This window comes from Bos indicus x Bos taurus, chromosome 20 (genome assembly GCF_003369695.1).
Source record: "Bos indicus x Bos taurus breed Angus x Brahman F1 hybrid chromosome 20, Bos_hybrid_MaternalHap_v2.0, whole genome shotgun sequence".
In the NCBI taxonomy this organism is placed as follows: Eukaryota; Metazoa; Chordata; class Mammalia; order Artiodactyla; family Bovidae; genus Bos; species Bos indicus x Bos taurus.
The window spans coordinates 14,971,370-14,989,757 of NC_040095.1; the positions used below are offsets into that span (position 1 = coordinate 14,971,370).

Here is an 18,388-nt window from a genome sequence, read left to right on the forward strand (position 1 = left end):
GGAAGTTAAAACCAGCACCACAGAAATACAAAGGATCAAAGGGATTAATTGACAATTCTATGCCAATAAAGTGAAAAACCTAAAAGAAATGGATGAATTCCTAGAAACTTAGTCTTCCAAGACCAAATCAGAATGAAACACAAAATATGAACTCACCAAACTCAGTCATGAAACTGAATCAGTAATTTAAAAACTCCAGCAAACAAAAGTCCAGAATTAGAAGGCTTCATAAGTGAATTATATCAAACGTTAAAAAGGAATTAAGCCTATCTTTTTCAAACTCTTCCAAACTCATTTTTCTAGGCCAGAATTTCCCTGATTCAAAAGCCAAACAAAGACACTGCAAGAAAGGAAAATTATGGGTCAATATCCCTGATGAATACAGATGAAAAAAAACCTCAACAAAATGTTGGGAAATCAAATCCAGTAAAACATTAAGAGGATCAGAGAACACGATCATTTACGATTTACCTCAGCAATATAAGAATGGCTCAGTATCCTCAAATTAGTTGTTGTGATATACCACATGATCATTTTAATAGATGTTGAAAAGCTTCTGATAAATATCCAAAAAATTTTAATATCCATTTATTGAAAAAACTCCCAAAGTAAGTATATAGGAAACATACTTCAACATTACACTGTCACATTATACCCATCAGAATAGCTATTATTAAAAAGATATCAACAAGTGTTGGCAAGGATTAGAATGATGGAAACCCTCATACACTGTTGGTACAAATGTAAATTGGTGTGACCACTATGGAAAACAGTATGGAGTTTCCTCAAAAAATAAAAATAGAACTTATCATATGGTCCAGCAATTCCAGTTCTGAGTATTTTTCCAAAGAAATGAAAACACAATTTGAAAAGATGTATGCATCCCTACAGACATGGAGAAGGGAATGGCAAACCACTTCGGTATTATTGCCTTGAGAACCCCATGAACAGTATGAATGAAAAGGCAAAAAGATAGGACATTGAAAGATGAAATGCCCAGGTCAGTAGGTGCCCAATATGCTACTGGAGAACAGTGGAGAAATAATTCCACAAAGAATGAAGAGACAGAGCCAAAGCAAAACCAAACCCACTTGTGGATGTGACGGGTGATGGAAGTAAAATCCAATGCTTTAAAGAGCAATATTGCATAGGAACCTGGAATGTTAGGTCCATGAATCAAGGCAAAGTGGAAGTGGTCAAACAGGAGATGGCCAGAGTGAACATTAACATTTTAGAAATCAGTGAACTAAAATGGATTAGAATGGGTGAATTTAATTCAGATGACCATTACATCTACTACTGTGGACAAGGATCCCTTAGAAGTAATGGATTAGACTTCATAGTCAAAAAAAGAGTCTGAAATGCAGTATTTGGATGCAATCTCAGAAATGACAGAATGATCTCTGTTCATTTCTAAGGCAAACCATTCAGTATACAGTAATCCAAGTCTATGGCCTGACCTGTAATGCTGAAGAAGCTGAAGTTGAATGGTTCTATGAAGAACTACAAGACCTAGAACTTACATCCAAAAAAGATGCCCTTTTCATTATAGGGGACTGGAAAGAGAAAGTAGGAAGTCAAGGAACACCTGGAGTAACAGGCAAATTTGGCCTTGGAGTACAGAAAGAAGCAGGGCAAAGGCTAATAGACTTCTGTCAAGAGAACGCACTGGTCATAGCAAACACCCTCTTCCAACAACACAAGAGAAGACTCTACACATGGACATCACCAGATGGTCAACACTGAAATCAGATTGATTATGTTCTTTGCATCCAAAGATGGAGAAGCTCTATACAGTCAGCAAAAAAAAAAGACTGAGAGCTGACTGTGGCTCAGATCATGAACTCCTTATTGCCAAATTCAGACTTAAATTGAAGACAGTAGGGAAAACCACTAGACCACTCATGTATGACCTAAATCAAATCCCTTCTGATTATACAGTGGAGGTGACAAACAGATTCAAGGGATTAGATCTGAGAGACAGAGTGCCTGAAGAACTATGGACGGATGGATGTCTGTGACATTCTACAGGAGGCAGTGATCAAGACCATCCCCAAGAAAAAGAAATGCAAAAAGGCAAAATGGCTGTGTGAGGAGGCCTTACAAATAGCTGAGAAAAGAAGAGAAGCTAAAGGCAAAGGAGAAAAGGAAAGATATATCCATTTAAATATAGAGTTCCAAAGAAGCAAGGAGAGATTAAGAAAGCCTTCTTCAGTGATCAGTGTAAACAAATAGATGAAAACAATAGAATGGGAAAGACTAGAGATCTCTTCAAGAAAATTAGAGATACCAAGGGAACATTTCATGCAAAGATGGGCTTGATAAAGGACAGAAATGGTATGGATCTAACAGAAGCAGAAGATATTAAGAAGAGGTGGCAAGAATACACAGAACTATACAAAAAAGGTCTTCATGACCCAGATAATCATGATGGTGTGATCACTCACCTAGAGCCAGACATCCTGGAATGTGAAGTCAAATGGGCCTTAGGAAGCATCACTGTGAACAAAGCTAGTGAGATGATGCTGTGAAAGTGGTGCACTCAATATGCCAGCAAAGTTGGAAAACTCAGCAGTGGCCACAGGACTGGAAAAGGTCAGGTTTCATTCCAATCCCAAAGAAAGGCAATGCCAAAGAATGCTCAAACTACCGCACAATTGCACTCATCTCACACGCTAGCAAAGTAATGCTCAAAATTCTCCAAGCCAGGCTTCAACAGTACATGAACCGTGAACTTCCAGATGTTCAAGCTGGATTTAGGAAAGGCAGAGGAACCAGAGATCAAATTGCCAACATCCATTGGCTCATAGAACAAGAAATGAATTCCAGAAAAACATCTATTTCTGCTTTATTGACTATGCCAAAGCCTCTGACTGTGTGGATCACAACAAACTGTGGAAAATTCTTAAAGATATGGGAATACCAGAACACCTGACCTGCCTCTTGAAAAAAATGTATGCAGGTCAGGAAGCAACAGTTAGAACTGGACATAGAACAACAGACTGGTTCCAAATAGGAAAAGGAGTAGGTCAAGGCTGTATATTGTCTCCCTACTTATTTAACTTCTATTCAGAGTACGCTGGGCTGGAGGAAGCACAAGCTGGAATCAAGATTGCTGGGAGAAATATCAATAACCTCAGATATGAAGATGACAGCACCCTTGTGGCAGAAAGTGAAGAAGAACTAAAGAGCCTCTTGATGAAAGTGAAAGAGGAGAGTGAAAAAGTTGGCTTAAAGCTCAACATTAAGAAAACTAAGAGCATGGCATCTGGTCCTATCACTTCATGGCAAATAGATGGGTAAACATTGGAAACAGTGACAGACTTTATTTTGAGGGGCTCGAAAATCACTGCAGATGGACCATTTCATCTAACCGTGAAATTAGATGATGCTTGCTCCTTGGAGGAAAAGTTATGTCAAAACTAGACAGCGTATTACAAAGCAGAGACATTACTTTGCCAAGAAAGGTCCATCTAGTCAAAGCTATGGCTTTTCCAGTAGTTATGTATGGATGTGAAAGTTGGACTATAAAGAAAGCTGAGTGCTGAAGAACTGATGCTTTTGAATTGTGGTGTTGGAGAAGACTCTTAAGAGTCCCTTGGACTGCAAGGAGATCCAACCAGTCCATCCTAAAGGAAATCAGTCCTGAATATTCATTGGAAGGACTGATGTTGAAGCTGAAACTCCAAGACTTTGGCCACCTGATGTGAAGAACTGACTCATCTGAAAAGACCCTGATGCTGGGGAAGATTGAAGGCGGGAGGAGAAGGGGATGACAGAGGATGAGATGGTTGGATGGCATCAGCGACTCAATGGAGATGAGCTTCAGTAAACTCCAGGAGTTGGTGATGGACAGGGAGGCCTGGTGTGGTGCAATCCATGAGGTGGCAAAGAGTCGGACATGACTAGCAACTGAACTGAACTGATGCATCCCTATATTATTTGTAAGATAATCACAATAGCCAATATATTCAAGCAACCTACATGCCCATCAGCAGACAAATAGATAAAAAAGATGCAGACATACATATATATATATATATATATGTAATGGCTATTACTTATCCATATAAAATGTAATCTCACCATTTGTGATAACATGGATGAACCTGGAGGGTATTTTGCTAAGTGGAGTAAGTCAGATGGAGAAAGTAAAATACCATATGATTTTACTTATATGTGGTGCTAGTGGCAAAGAATCTGCCTGTCAATGCAAGAGACCTAAGACACAGGTTCGATCCCTGGGTTGGGAAGATCCCCTGGAGAAGCTCATGAGAGCCCACTCCAGTAGTCTTGCCTGGAGAATCCCATGGACAGAGGAGCCTGGTGTCACAAAGAGGTGGACATGACTGAAGTGACTTAGCATACACAAGGACAGAAAAATTATTTTTGGACTTCCTTGGTGGAATGTAAAAAAGAGAAAAACAACCAGTGAACAAAACAAAACAGAAACAGAGTCATTGATACTGAGAACAAACAAATTATTGCCAGATGGGGAGGGGATGGAGGAAGAGAGAAATAAATTGAGGGAAAGTGAAGAGTTACAAACTTCCCGTTACAAAATAAATGAGTCATGAAAAAGAAATTATATCATGGGGGAAATAGTCAATAATAATGTCATATCTTTGTATGGTGACAGACAGTTACTAGACTTATACTGTGATTATTTTGTACTGTATAGAAATATCTAATCAACATGTTGTACACCAGTCACTAAAATAATGTTGCAGGTCCATCATACTTCAAAAGAGACCAAATAAACTAACTCATAGGGAAAAAGAGAGCAGAGTTGTGGAGGGGTAGTGGGTGAGGGGAGGGGGAATTGGATGAAGGTCATCAAAAGGTACAAACATCCTTTTGAGATAAGTAAGTACTAGAGATGTAATATATAACATGATTTATATAATCAATGCTCTATGTTATATATGAAAGTTGTTAGAGTCAATCCCAAGAGCTTTACCAAAAAGAAAAAAAAATTTCTTTTATTTTCTATTTTATGATAGAGGTTCACTAAACTTACTGTGGTAATCATTTCATAAGGTATGTAAGTCAAATCATTATGCTGCATGCCTTGAACTTCATATAGTGCTTCATGTCCATTATATCACAATAATACTCTAAGGAAAGAAATTAATAAACATAAAATATTTTTAAGATAATAAAATATATGATTATGCTGTAAGATCAAGCACACACACAAAATCTCTGGTAGATATACAAAAAATAAAGACAAAGCAAGCAAAACATACCATTACAGAAAATCATTACGAAGGAAAATGATAATCCCTCAAATTACAAGGGAAGAGAATAAGATAGAAATAAAGGAACAATAGAAAAATGAAACAAACGGAAAATAATAACAAAATAGCAATAATAAGTCAATACCTATCAATACTTTAAATGTGAATGGATTAAATTCTTCAAAAACATAGTGTATATATGTTGCCTACAAAGACTTTAGCTTTAAAGACACACAAAGTCTTAAAGGGAAGGAAAAAGATGCTTCATGCAAACTTTTAAAAAGCAGGGGTAGTCATACTTTGATTGGACAAAATAAGCTAAGTCAAAGACTATAACAAGAGACAAAGAAGGTCATTATAATAAAGGGGCCAGTTCAACAAGAGGATGCCTTTGGCCCTCTGTATCTACAGGTTTCACATCTACAGACATGGAGTGCTGACTGCTTTCATTGAATTATGTCATTTTGTTAGGGGATGTCAGCTAGTGGCAAAATGAGAAATCAGAAATTGCCTTGAGATGCATGAAAATAAAATCACAACATATAAAAACTTATGGGACACGGGAAAAGCAGGGCTAAGAGGGGAGTTTATAGTAATAAATGTCTACATTAAGATAAAAGGTCTCAAATAAACAATCTAATTTTACATTTTTAGGACTAGAGAAAGAAACTATACCCAAAGTGAGTAGAAGGAAGGAAATAAAAAAGATCTGAGCAGAATTAAATGAAGTAAAACTGAAATATAAATTAAAGGAAATATAAACTAAAAAGACAATAGAAAAGATCACTGAACCTAAAAGTTGTTTTTTAAAAGATAAAGTAGATATAAACCCTTAGATTGGGTTACCAAAAAAAAGACAAAAAATAAAATCATAAGTGAAAAAGACCTTACAACTGATAATATGCAAATACAAGGAGTAAAGAGACTGAATAATTATATGCCCCCAAATTGGACAACCTAGATAAAATTTAGATTTGTAGAAACATACAGCCTACCAAGACTGATTCATGAAGAAGCAGAAAATATGAATAGCTCAAATACTAGTAAGATGACTGAATCAGTAATCAAAAACTTCAATTCAAATAAAAATCCATGACCAGATGGCTTCACTGATGAGTTCTACCAAAACCCTAAGGAAAAACTAATCCTTTATAAGCTCCTTCAAAAAACTGAAGAAGAGGGAACACTCCCAAATTCATTTTACTAGTCCAGCTTTACTCTGATATGAGAGCTAGACATGGATACTACAAGAAAAGAAAATTATAGTTCAATATTCCTGATACACATAGATGCAAAAATCCTCAACAAAATGTAAACAAAATAAATGCAACAGAATGTTAAAAAGATCAGGTAACATGATCAAATAAGATTTATTCCAGGGATGAAAGAACAGTGCAACATTTGTGAACCAATATGATATACCACATTAACAAAATGAAAGATAAGAATCAGATAATCACCTTGATAGATGCAGAAAAATCATCTGACAAAATTTACGATAACTTTATGACATTCAAATGGACAACAGGTACATAAAAAGGTGCTTTTAACATCACTCACTAATTATCATACTCAGTTGCTCAGTCATTTCTGACTCTGTGACCCCATGGACTGTAGCCAACCAGGCTCCTCTGTCCATGGGATTTTCCAGGCAAGAATACTGGAGTAGGCATTACCACTGATGGTAATACCATTTCATTACCATTGAGCCACTTCACTAATTATCAGGGAGATGCAAAACAAAACCACAACGAGATATCAACTGACACCTGTCAGCATGATTATTATTGAAAATGCAAGGGGTAACTGGATAAGATGTGAGGAAAAAACTATTATAGCCCTATGGAAAACAATATGGAGGTTCCTCAAAGATATAACAATAGAACTACCATAGATTCAGTAATCCTAATTCTGGGTACATATATAAAGTAAACAAAATCACTATCTGGAAGAGATATACACCAAGGTATGTAAACTACCTAAATGTCCATTGATGGCTAAATGGATAAAGACAAGGTGTTATATATAATGGAGTAATGAAAGTCATAGCCTTGACTAGATGGACCTTTGTTGGCAAAGTAATGTCTCTGCTTTTGAATATACTACCTAGGTTGGTCATAACTTTTCTTCCAAGGAGTAAGCGTCTTTTAATTTCATGGCTGCAGTCACCATCTGCAGTGATTTTGGAGCCCCCAAAAATAAAGTCTGACACTGTTTCCACTATTTCCCCATCTATTTCCCATGAAGTGATGGGACCAGATGCCATGATCTTCGTTTTCTGAATGTTGAGCTTTAAGCCAACTTTTTCACTCTCTACTTTCACTTTCATCAAGAGACTTTTGAGTTCCTCTTCACTTTCTGCCATAAGGGTGGTGTTGTCTGCATATCTGAGGTTATTGATATTACTCCTGGCAATCCTGATTTCAGCTTGTGCTTCTTCTAGCCCACATTTCTCATGATGTACTCTGCATATAAGTTAAATAAGCAGGGTGACAATATACAGCCTTGATGTACTCCTTTTCCTATTTAGAACCAGTCTGTTGTTCCATGTCCAGTTCTAACTGTTTCCTGACCTGCATATAGGTTTCTCAAGAGGGAGGTCAGGTGGTCTGGTATTCCCATCTCTTGAAGAATTTTCCACAGTTTCCTGTGATCCACAAAGTCAAAGGCTTTGGCATAGTCAATAAAGCAGAAATAGATGTTTTTCTGGAACTCTCTTGCTTTTTCCATGATCCAGCGGATGTTGGCAATTTGATCTCTGGTTCCTCTGTCTTTTCTAAAACCAGCTTGAACATCTGGAAGTTCATGTTCACGTATTGCTGCAGCCTGGCTTGGAGAATTTTGAGCATTACTTTGCTAGCATGTGAGATGAGTGCAATTGTACGGTAGTTTGAGCATTCTTTGGCATTGCCTTTCTTTGGGATTGGAATGAAAACTGACCTTTTCCAGTCCTGTGGCCACTGCTGAGTTTTCCAAATTTGCTGGCATATTGAGTGCAGTACTTTCACAGTATCATCTTTCAGGATTTGAAAGAGCTCAACTGGAATTCCATCACCTCCACTTGGTCGTGAAGATCTTTTTTGTACAGTTCTTCTGTGTATTCCTGCCACCACTTCTTAATATCTTCTGCTTCTGTTAGGTCCATACCATTTCTGTCCTTTATCGAGCCCATCTTTGCATGAAACAACAAAGGTCTGTCTAGTCAGGGCTATCGTTTTTCCAGTGGTCATGTATGGATGTGAGAGTTGGACTGTGAAGAAAGCTGAGCGCCAAGGAATTGATGCTTTTGAACTGTGGTGTTGGGGAAGACTCTTGAGAGTCCCTTGGACTGCAAGGAGATCCAACCAGTCCATTCTGAAGGAGATCAGCCCTGGGATTTCTTTGGAAGGAACGATGCTAAAGCTGAAACTCCAGTACTTTGGGCACCTCATGCGAAGAGTTGACTCATTGGGAAAGACTCTGATGCTGGGAGGGATTGGGGGCAGGAGGAGAAGGGGACGACAGAGGATGAGATGGCTGGATGGCATCACTGACTCGATGGACGTGAGTCTGGGTGAACTCCGGGAGTTGGTGATGGACAGGGAGGCCTGGTGTGCTGCAATTCATGGGGTTGCAAAGAGTCGGACACGACTGAGCGACTGAACTGAACTGAACTGAATGAAAGTCAAAGTGTCAGTCACTCAGTTGTGTCTGACTCTTTGTGACCCATGGACTGTAGCCTGTCATGCTCCTCTGTCCATGGAATTGTTCAGGCAAGAATATTGGAGTGGGTAGCCATTCCATTCTCTGGGGATCTTCCTGACCCAGGGATCAAATCTGGGTCTCCTGCGTTGCAGGTGGATTCACTATGCTCTGAGCCACCAGGGAAGCCCTCTGGAGTAATATTTAGCCTTATAAAAGAAGGAAATCCTAATCTGTGATTTTGACATAGATAAATATGGAGAGCATTGTCTTATGTGAAATAAGCAAGACAAAGAAAGAAATACTGCATGTTATAAGTTATCTATGGAATCTAAAAACAGAAAAAAACAAAACAAAACAAAACACCTAAAAAGCCAAACCAGAAAAACCTTATGAAAACAGAGTAAATAAATGGTTGCTTGGAGCTGAGGAGTGGGGGAAATAGGGAGAGGCTGGTAAAAGGGTACAGTCTTTCAGTTATAAGATGAATAAAGTCTGAGGAACTAATGTGATTATAATTGATAACACTGTACTATATAAGTGAAATCTGTTAAGAAAGTAGAACTTAAATATTCTCACCAAAAACACACACCGAAAATAAAAACAAACTTAAAAAAAAAAAAAAAGCCATGTGAGATGGCAGTTCTGTTAACCGACTAGCTGTGGAGGGAATCTTTCACAGTGCATACATGTATCAAATTATCAAACTGTACATTTTAAAATTAATTTTTTGGGGGTGGCATCATTGAAACTGCCAAAAAAGCCAAAAGAAAAAAAGAATGGGCAACTTTTATTAGTGTTTGAATCTGTGTGTAACCTCCATGGGGTTGATGTTGGGACATATTTGCAAATATATGGGGGAATACTGCTAATTACAATAAAAGGAGGGTCTACTTGTGGTCTGGTGTGCTCAATTGTTCAACAATGTTGGGTAAGTCTCATACAATGAAGAACTGTCCTGACCAAAAAAACAACAGGAATCCTTTTAAGAAACACAGTAGGGGTCTCTTATTTGAAACTAAATAAGAAATTAAGAAAATAACTCAGGGGTAGTTAAACTCAAAACTAAAACTTGTTATCAGATACATCTACTTTGTCAGATCACACTCAGTTAAGTTCAGTCGCTCAGTCGTGTCCAACTCTTTGCAGCCCCATGGACTGCAGCACGCCAGGCTTCCCTGTCCATCATCAACTCCCTGAGCTTGCTCAAACTCATGTTCATCCAGTTGGTGATGCCATCCAACCATCTCGACCTCTGTTGTCACCTTTTCTCCCAGCCTTCAATCTTTCCCAGCACCAGGGTCTTTTCCAGTGAGTCAGTTCTTGGCATCAGGTGGCCAAAGTATTGGAGCTTCAGTATCAGTCCTTCCAATGAATATTAAGGATTTATTTCCTTAGGATTGACTGGTTGGATCTCCTTGCAGTCCAAGGGAGTCTCAAGAGTCTTCTCCACCCCCACAGTTAAAAAGCATCAATTCTTTGGTGCTCAGCTTTCTTTACAGTCCAACACTCACATGCATACATGACTACTGGAAAAACCATAGCTTTGACTAGATGGACCTTTGTTGGCTAAGTAATGTCTCTGTTTTTTAATATGCTGTCTAGGTTGGTCATAGGTTTTCTCCTAAAGAGCAAGCGTCTTTTAATTTCATGGCTACAGTCACCATCTGCAGTGATTTTTGAGCCCAAGAAAATAAAGTCTGTCATTGTTTCCATTGTTTCTCTTCTATTTGCCATGAAGTGATGGGACCAGATGCCATGATCTTTGTTTTTTGAATGATGAGTTTTAAGTCAGCTTTTCCACTCTCCTATTTCAATTTCATCAAGAGGCTCTTTAGTTCTTCTTCACTTTCTGCCCTAGGGTGGTATCATCTGCGTATCTTAGGTTATTGATATTTCTCTCAGCAAACTTGATTCCAGCTTGTACTTCATCCAGCCTAGCATTTCTCATGATGTACACTGCATACAAGTTAAATAAGCAGGGTGACACTATACAGTCTTGATGTACTCCTTTCCCAATTTGGTACCAGTCCATTGTTCCACGTCTGGTTCTAACTGTTGCTTCCTGACTTGCATACAGATTTCTCAGGAGGCAGGTCAGGTGGTCTGGTATTCCCATCTCTTTAAGAATTTTCCACAGTATATTGTGATCCACACAGTCAAAGGCTTTGGAATAGTCAATAAAGCAGAAATAGATGTTTTTCTGGAATTCTTTTGCTTTTTCTGTGAGCCAATGGATGTTGGCAATTTGATCTCTGGTTCCTCTGGCTTTTCTAAATCCAGCTTGAACATCTGCAAGTTCATGGTTCATGTACTGCTGAAGCCTGGCTTGGAGAAATTTGAGCATTACTTTGCTAGCATGTGAGATGAGTGCAATTGTGCGATAGTTTGAACATTCTTTGGCATTGTCCTTCTTTCAGACTGGAATGAAAACTGACCTTTTCCAGTCCTGTGGCCACTGCGAGTTTTCCAAATTTGCTGGCATATTGAGTGCACCACTTTCACAGCATCAACTTTTAGAATTTGAAATAGTTCAACTGGAATTCCATTACCTCCACTAGTTTTGTTGATAGTGATGCTTCCTAAGGCCCACTTGACATCACATTCCAGGATGTCTGGCTCTAGGTAAGTGATCACACCATCGTGATTATCTTGGTCGTGAAGATCTTTTTTGTACAGTTCTTCTGTGTATTCTTGCCACCTTTTCTTAATATCTTCTGCTTCTGTTAGATCCATACCATTTCTGTCCTTTATTGAGCTCATCTTTGTATGAAATGTTTCCTTGGTATCTAATTTTCTTGCAGAGATCTCTAGTCTTTCCCATTCTATTGTTTTCCTCTATTTCTTTGACCTGATCACTGTGGAAGGGTTTCTTCTCTCTCCTTGCTATTCTTTGGAAATCTACATTCAGATCATTATATCTTTCCTTTTCTCCTTTGTCTTTAACTTCTCTTCTTTACTCAGCTATTTGTAAGCCTCCTCAGACAACTGTTTTGCCTTTTTGCATTTCTTTTTCTTGGGGGTGGTCTTGATCACTGTCTCCTATATAATGTCATGAACCTCCATCCATATTTCTTCAGGCACTCTATCACATCTAATCCCTTGAATCTATTTGTCACTTCCACTGTATAATCATAAGGGATTTGATTTAGGTCATATCTGAATGGTCTAGTGATTTTCCCTACTTTCTTCAATTTAAGTCTGAATTTGGCAATAATTTGTCCTTTGGCAATTAGTACTTCATGATCTGAGCAGTCAGCTCCCAGTCTTGTTTTTGCTGACTGTATAGAACTTCTCCATCTTTGGCTGCAAACAATATAATCAATCTGATTTCGGTATTGACCATCTGGTGATGTCCATGTGTAGAGTCTTCTCTTGTGTTGCTGGAAGAGGTTGTTTGCTATGACCAGTGTGTCCTCTGGCAAAACCCTGTTAGCCTTTGCCCTGCTTCATTTTGTATTCCAAGGCCAAATTTGCCTGTTACTCCAGGTATCTCTTGACTTCCTACTTTTCCATTCCAGTCCCCTATGATGAAAAGGACATCTTTTTGGGGTGTTAGTTCTAGAAGGTCTTGTAGGTCTTCATAAAACCATTCAGCTTCTTCAGAATTACTGGTTGGGGCATAGACTTGGATTACTGTGATATTGAATGGTTTGCCTTGGAAACGAACAGAGATCATTCTGTTGTTTTTGAGATTGCATCCAAGTACTGCATTTTGTATTCTTTTGTTGACTATGAGGGCTACTCCATTTCTTTGAAGGGAACCTTGCCCACAGTAGTAGATATAATGGTCTGAATTAAATTCACCCATTCCAGACCATTTTAGTTTACTGATTCCTAAAATGTTGATGTGTGTAGCTCAGAAAGTGCATCATTTAAGTAGCCATATCTATATCAAACAAAAAATTATTTTTAACACTAAGTCTACAAACAGAAATTATTGGAATGATTTGGTTAATAATTTATGCTATGAATTACATCAGCTTATGTATGGAGGTGAAAGTGGACTGTGAAGAAGGCTGAGCGCCAAAGAATTGATGCTTTTGAACTGTGGTGTTGGAGAAGACTCCTGAAAGTCTCTTGGACTGCAAGGAGATCCAACCAGTCCATTCTGAAGGAGATCAGCCCCGGGATTTCTTTGGAAGGAATGATGCTAAAGCTGAAACTCCAGTACTTTGGCCACCTCATGCGAAGAGTTGACTCATTGGAAAAGACTCTGATGCTGGGAGGGATTGGGGGCAGGAGGAGAAGGGGACGTCAGAGGATGAGATGGCTGGATGGCATCACTGACTCGATGGACATGAGTCTGAGTGAACTCCGGGAGTTGGTGATGGACAGGGAGGCCTGGCGTGCTGTGATTCATGGGGTCACAAAGAGTCGGACATGACTGAGCGACTGAACTGAACTGAACTGATTATCAATTTTATATTTATAGTCACTTAAGTGAATGAAAAGGAATATATTTTCTAATTTTTGATTCATGTATGTAGGAATACTATGTTACTAGCTGTTAAATATTTTGAAGATCAACCTGATAGGAAATATTTTTCAGAAAAGTCAGACTCCATTAATTTAATGACAACTCAATTTAAGAAAAAAGCACTTTATCTGCTTGAGAGGTTATTTTCCTTTTGAGATTAAAGGCACGATTAATTCAGATTCATTTTATCTTTTCAAAGCTCTGCCACTATTCCTGAGGAATCAGCACCCATCTGCCAGGAAGTCATGTTTTCAAATCAACTGGGAAGCCTTATACTTGGCCACTAGTTGTTTGTACAGGCTCTGTTGAAAATAAACTCATGACCTTATTCTTTTTTGTTCTGTGTGAAATCTTAGGAAATACCACATAAGCAATGTAGAGTTAAATAAACTGAAAGCATAATACATATTTCAGAGTGACTGAATGTTTCTAGAAAGACAATTATTTTCTTGGAATATTTTTAGAAACTATCCTAATAGCCTTTCATTTTCTCAGACCAGAAGAAGTAACAACTGAAAGAGCAGTTCCTATGCCATATATTATTATTTTTCTTGCTTTAATATTTTAGGAGAAAGGATATTTAAATATAGTAATGAAGGTAAAATTAACAGGTTAGAAACTGTTTCCAAGATAGGTTATATTTTCAAATTTACTACAAAATATATAATTTTTATATAATCTTGCTTTACATCAACATAATATTTCAGCCCATCAGAAATGCAGTAGAACATGTATTTTAAGTGACAGTGGAAGACACTAGAGCCTCTACTGTATTACCAAAATAATAGAACTGTTCACCAATGCGTAGTACCTAAAATTTCTCAACTTTCTAAAAAAGTTAAAATGCGTATATACAGGATAGAACTTTGCTAATAAAAGATACTTCATTGTCTGCATAGTTATGAAGTTTCTGTTTTAAATATGTTAATATAGCACAAGCCTGATACTAGTGAAGGTAAAGATTTCAGGTTTACATCTGTTAAGTTGTTTGCAAGTTTTAGTAGCAAATTATAAGTCTAGAAACATTAAAATGGTTTCATTATCTTATTAATTTTAATGAACTAATATTCGAATAGCTGCGGAAATTTGTGACTTTACATCTCATTTAATATTCATCTTTTTAAAGCCATAATAAATAAGACTTTCCACTTCATGTTCACTGTAAAAATATAACATGCAGCTGTAATTATGATATTGTGAATCACAAATGGCAGTAGTTCCACCGTTGATAAAAAAAGGCCTGGAACATTCAAGTATATCTTCAGATCATTAGTGAACTCCTTAATGTCCCCAAAGGAAAGAAGGTGGAACTGTCCCTACCCCTTTCTCTACATACTTGTCATTTTTTTTTTTTTGGTGCAACTTCTTTTCCTCTCTTAAGATAATCATTTCAGCCCACATTCCTTTTTTAACAGATTTTTTAAATGTATTTTCTTAATAGATGAAAAAATAGGCAAATAGATTTGGTGCCTTGGATCAGATCAGATCAGATCAGTCGCTCAGTCGTGTCCGACTCTTTGCGACCCCATGAATTGCAGCACGCCAGGCCAGGCCTCGCTGTCCATCACCAACTCCTGGAGTTCACTCAGACTCATGTCCAACAAATCAGTGATGCCATCCAGCCATCTCATCTTCTGTCATCCCCTTCTCCTCTTGCCCCCAATACCTCCCAGCATCAGAGTCTTTTCCAATGAGTCAACTCTTCGCATGAGGTGGCCAAAGTACTGGAGTTTCAGCTTTAGCATCATTCCTTCCAAAGAAATCCCAGGGCTGATCTCCTTCAGAATGGACTGGTTGGATCTCCTTGCAGTCCAAGGGACTCTCAAGAGTCTTCTCCAACACCACAGTTCAAAAGCATCAATTCTTCAGCGCTCAGCCTTCTTCACAGTCCAACTCTCACATCCATACATGACCACAGGAAAAACCATAGCCTTGACTAGATGAACCTTTGTTGGCAAAGTAATGTCTCTGCTTTTGAATATGCTATCTAGGTTGGTCATAACTTTCCTTCCAAGGAGTAAGCGTCTTTTAATTTCATGGCTGCAGTCACCATCTGCAGTGATTTTGGAGCCCCCAAAAATAAAGTCTGACACTGTTTCCACTGTTTCCCCATCTATTTCCCATGAAGTGATGGGACCGGATGCCATGATCTTCGTTTTCTGAATGTTGAGCTTTAAGCCAACTTTTTCACTCTCCACTTTCACCTTCATCAAGAGGCTTTTTAGTTCCTCTTCACTTTCTGCCATAAGGGTGGTGTCATCTGCATATCTGAGGTTATTGAGATTTCTCCTGGCAATCTTGATTCCAGCTTGTGTTTCTTCCAGTCCAGAGTTTCTCATGATGTACTCTACATATAAGTTAAATAAACAGGGTGACAATATACAACCTTGACATACTCCTTTTCCTATTTGGAACCAGTCTGTTGTTCCATGTCCAGTTCTAACTGTTGCTTCCTTACCTGCATACACATTTCTCAAGAGGCAAGTCAGGTGGTCTGGTATTCCTATCTCTTTCAGAATTTTCCACAGTTTATTGTGATCCACACAGTCAAAGGCTTTGGCATAGTCAATAAAGCAGAAATAGATGTTTTTCTGGAACTCTCTTGCTTTTTCCATGATCCAGCAGATGTTGACAATTTGATCTCTGGTTCCTCTGCCTTGGATACAATATGGAAATAATAAACACTCTGTTGTCTCCTAAATCCCACTGCATTTACCCCAGAGAGGTACATATTGGCTAAACTCTAATTTGTGCCATTACTTGCAGATTTCATAAATTTGCACTGTAGTTTCAAATTGGTTTTGGTATTTAGTTGCTAAGTCGCGTCCGACTCAGCGGACTCCAGGCTCCTCTATACATAGAATTCTCCAGGCAAGAATTAAATTTCCAAAAGTCTACAAATAATAAATGCTGGAGAGGGTGTGGAGAAAAGGGAACCCTCTTACACTGTTGGTGGGAATGCAAACTAGTACAGCCACTATGGAGAACAGTGTGGAGATTCCTTAAAAAACTGGAAATAGAACTGCCTTATGATCCAGCAATCCCACTGCTGGGCATACACACTGAGGAAACCAGAAGGGAAAGAGACACGTGTACCCCAATGTTCATCGCAGCACTGTTTATAATAGCCAGGACATGGAAGCAACCTAGATGTCCATCAGCAGATGAATGGGTAAGAAAGCTGTGGTACATATACACAATGGAGTATTACTCAGCCATTAAAAAGAATACATTTGAATCAGTTCTAATGAGGTGGATGAAACTGGAGCCTATTATACAGAGTGAAGTAAGCCAGAAGGAAAAACATAAATACAGTATACTAACGCATATATATGGAATTTAGAAAGATGGTAACAATAACCCTGTGTACGAGACAGCAAAAGAGACACTGATGTATAGAATAGTCTTATGGACTCTGTGGGAGAGGGAAAGGGTGGAAAGATTTGGGAGAGTGACATTGAAACATGTAGAATATCATGTAAGAAACGAGTTGCCAGTCCAGGTTCGATGCACGATACTGGACGCTTGGGGCTGGTGCACTGGGACGACCCAGAGGGATGGTGTGGGGAGGGAGGAGGGAGGAGGGTTCAGGATGGGGAACACATGTATGCCTGTGGCGGATTCATTATGATATTTGGCAAAACTAATACCATTATGTAAAGTTTAAAAATAAAATAAAATTAAAAAAAAATTCAATTAAAAATACCTATTCATACATGAAAAAAAAAAAAGAAATAAAACAATACGTTTTCTGAAAAAAACAAACAAAAAAAAGAATTAAATTTATGTTTACTATCCAAAACAAATGGACAACTGCCATGCACTATTAAACTATCTTTGCATTATGCCACAGTTAACTTCATTTCAATGTAAGGAAAACACCAGTCTTCTCCTTTATTTATAACATTGCATTCTGTCTGGTTAATTCATTCTTCATAAAAGCTTGGATATGATACTGCCTGGAAGTAGAATAAATAAAATAATCTTTCACAGTACCTTTCCATTCTGAGTCCACATTCTGTTCTGCTATATAGTCGCAAGTCCTAGCAGCTTCTAGAGTAATGTATATCAACCTTAGTACTTTGGCTGCATTTTGGACTGTCCTGGGGATCTTTATATACTACTGATTTTGGAGATCAGCTCCAGAAACTCTGATTTAATGGTCTGAGATATCACCAGGGGATTAGGATTAATTTAAGGTCATAGTGTATAATAACAGAAACCTATATTCAGAACTGTTCTGCTTTAAAAAAGAAAGAAACTAAAGAACACAAAAACTTATCACTTCTCCCTTATGTAAAAAAAAAATTTTTTTTCATCTGTTTACATTAACTTACGATTTTCCAAGATAAGACAAAAGTTCTGTTTCATCATAATGGTCTTATTTTGTAGTAAATCTATTTTAGGGCACCCTATTTCTGAAATTCTGGATTAAAATTATGAGTGCTGAGGTTTTCTCTCTTGGAAGTTCTTTATGCCTTCATTAGTATCGTCAGCCTAAATTCTTTATTGATTAGTCAAAATGAGACTAAGTAGTTTACATTTTACTTTCTCAAAGGAATATGTGATGCAATCTGTCATTTCTCTAGAAGTTATTTAGTTTATGTCATTCTGAGAAATACTTTAACTTCACAAATATAAGCATACTCAGCAAATAAAAAAAGAAAACCCCAAAATTCCTTCCATAACTTCAGGATTTTTTGAGTCAAAAATAAATTTATAATATTTAAAATCACACATTTACAATAAAGACAAATACGATATGAAACTAAATATCTGTGGTATCTAACGTATGGCATGAATGAACCTATCTACAAAACAGAACAGACTCACAGACACAGACAGCAGACCTGTGGTTGCCGAAGGGCAGGAGGATGTGGAAAGGGATGCACTGGGAGTGGGGTTGGTAGATGCAATTTAATGCATTTATCATGGATAAACAACAAGACCCTAGTGGAGAGCACAGCGAACTATACTCAATACCCTG

At 37.9% G+C, this 18,388-nt stretch overlaps 1 protein-coding gene across 2 annotated transcripts in view; it reads right to left on the reverse strand.

The window, feature by feature from the left end:
* The window catches only part of RNF180 (ring finger protein 180), a 279,332-nt gene that overhangs the window by 22,253 nt on the left and 238,691 nt on the right, over window positions 1–18,388 (reverse strand). The window lies entirely within an intron of this gene.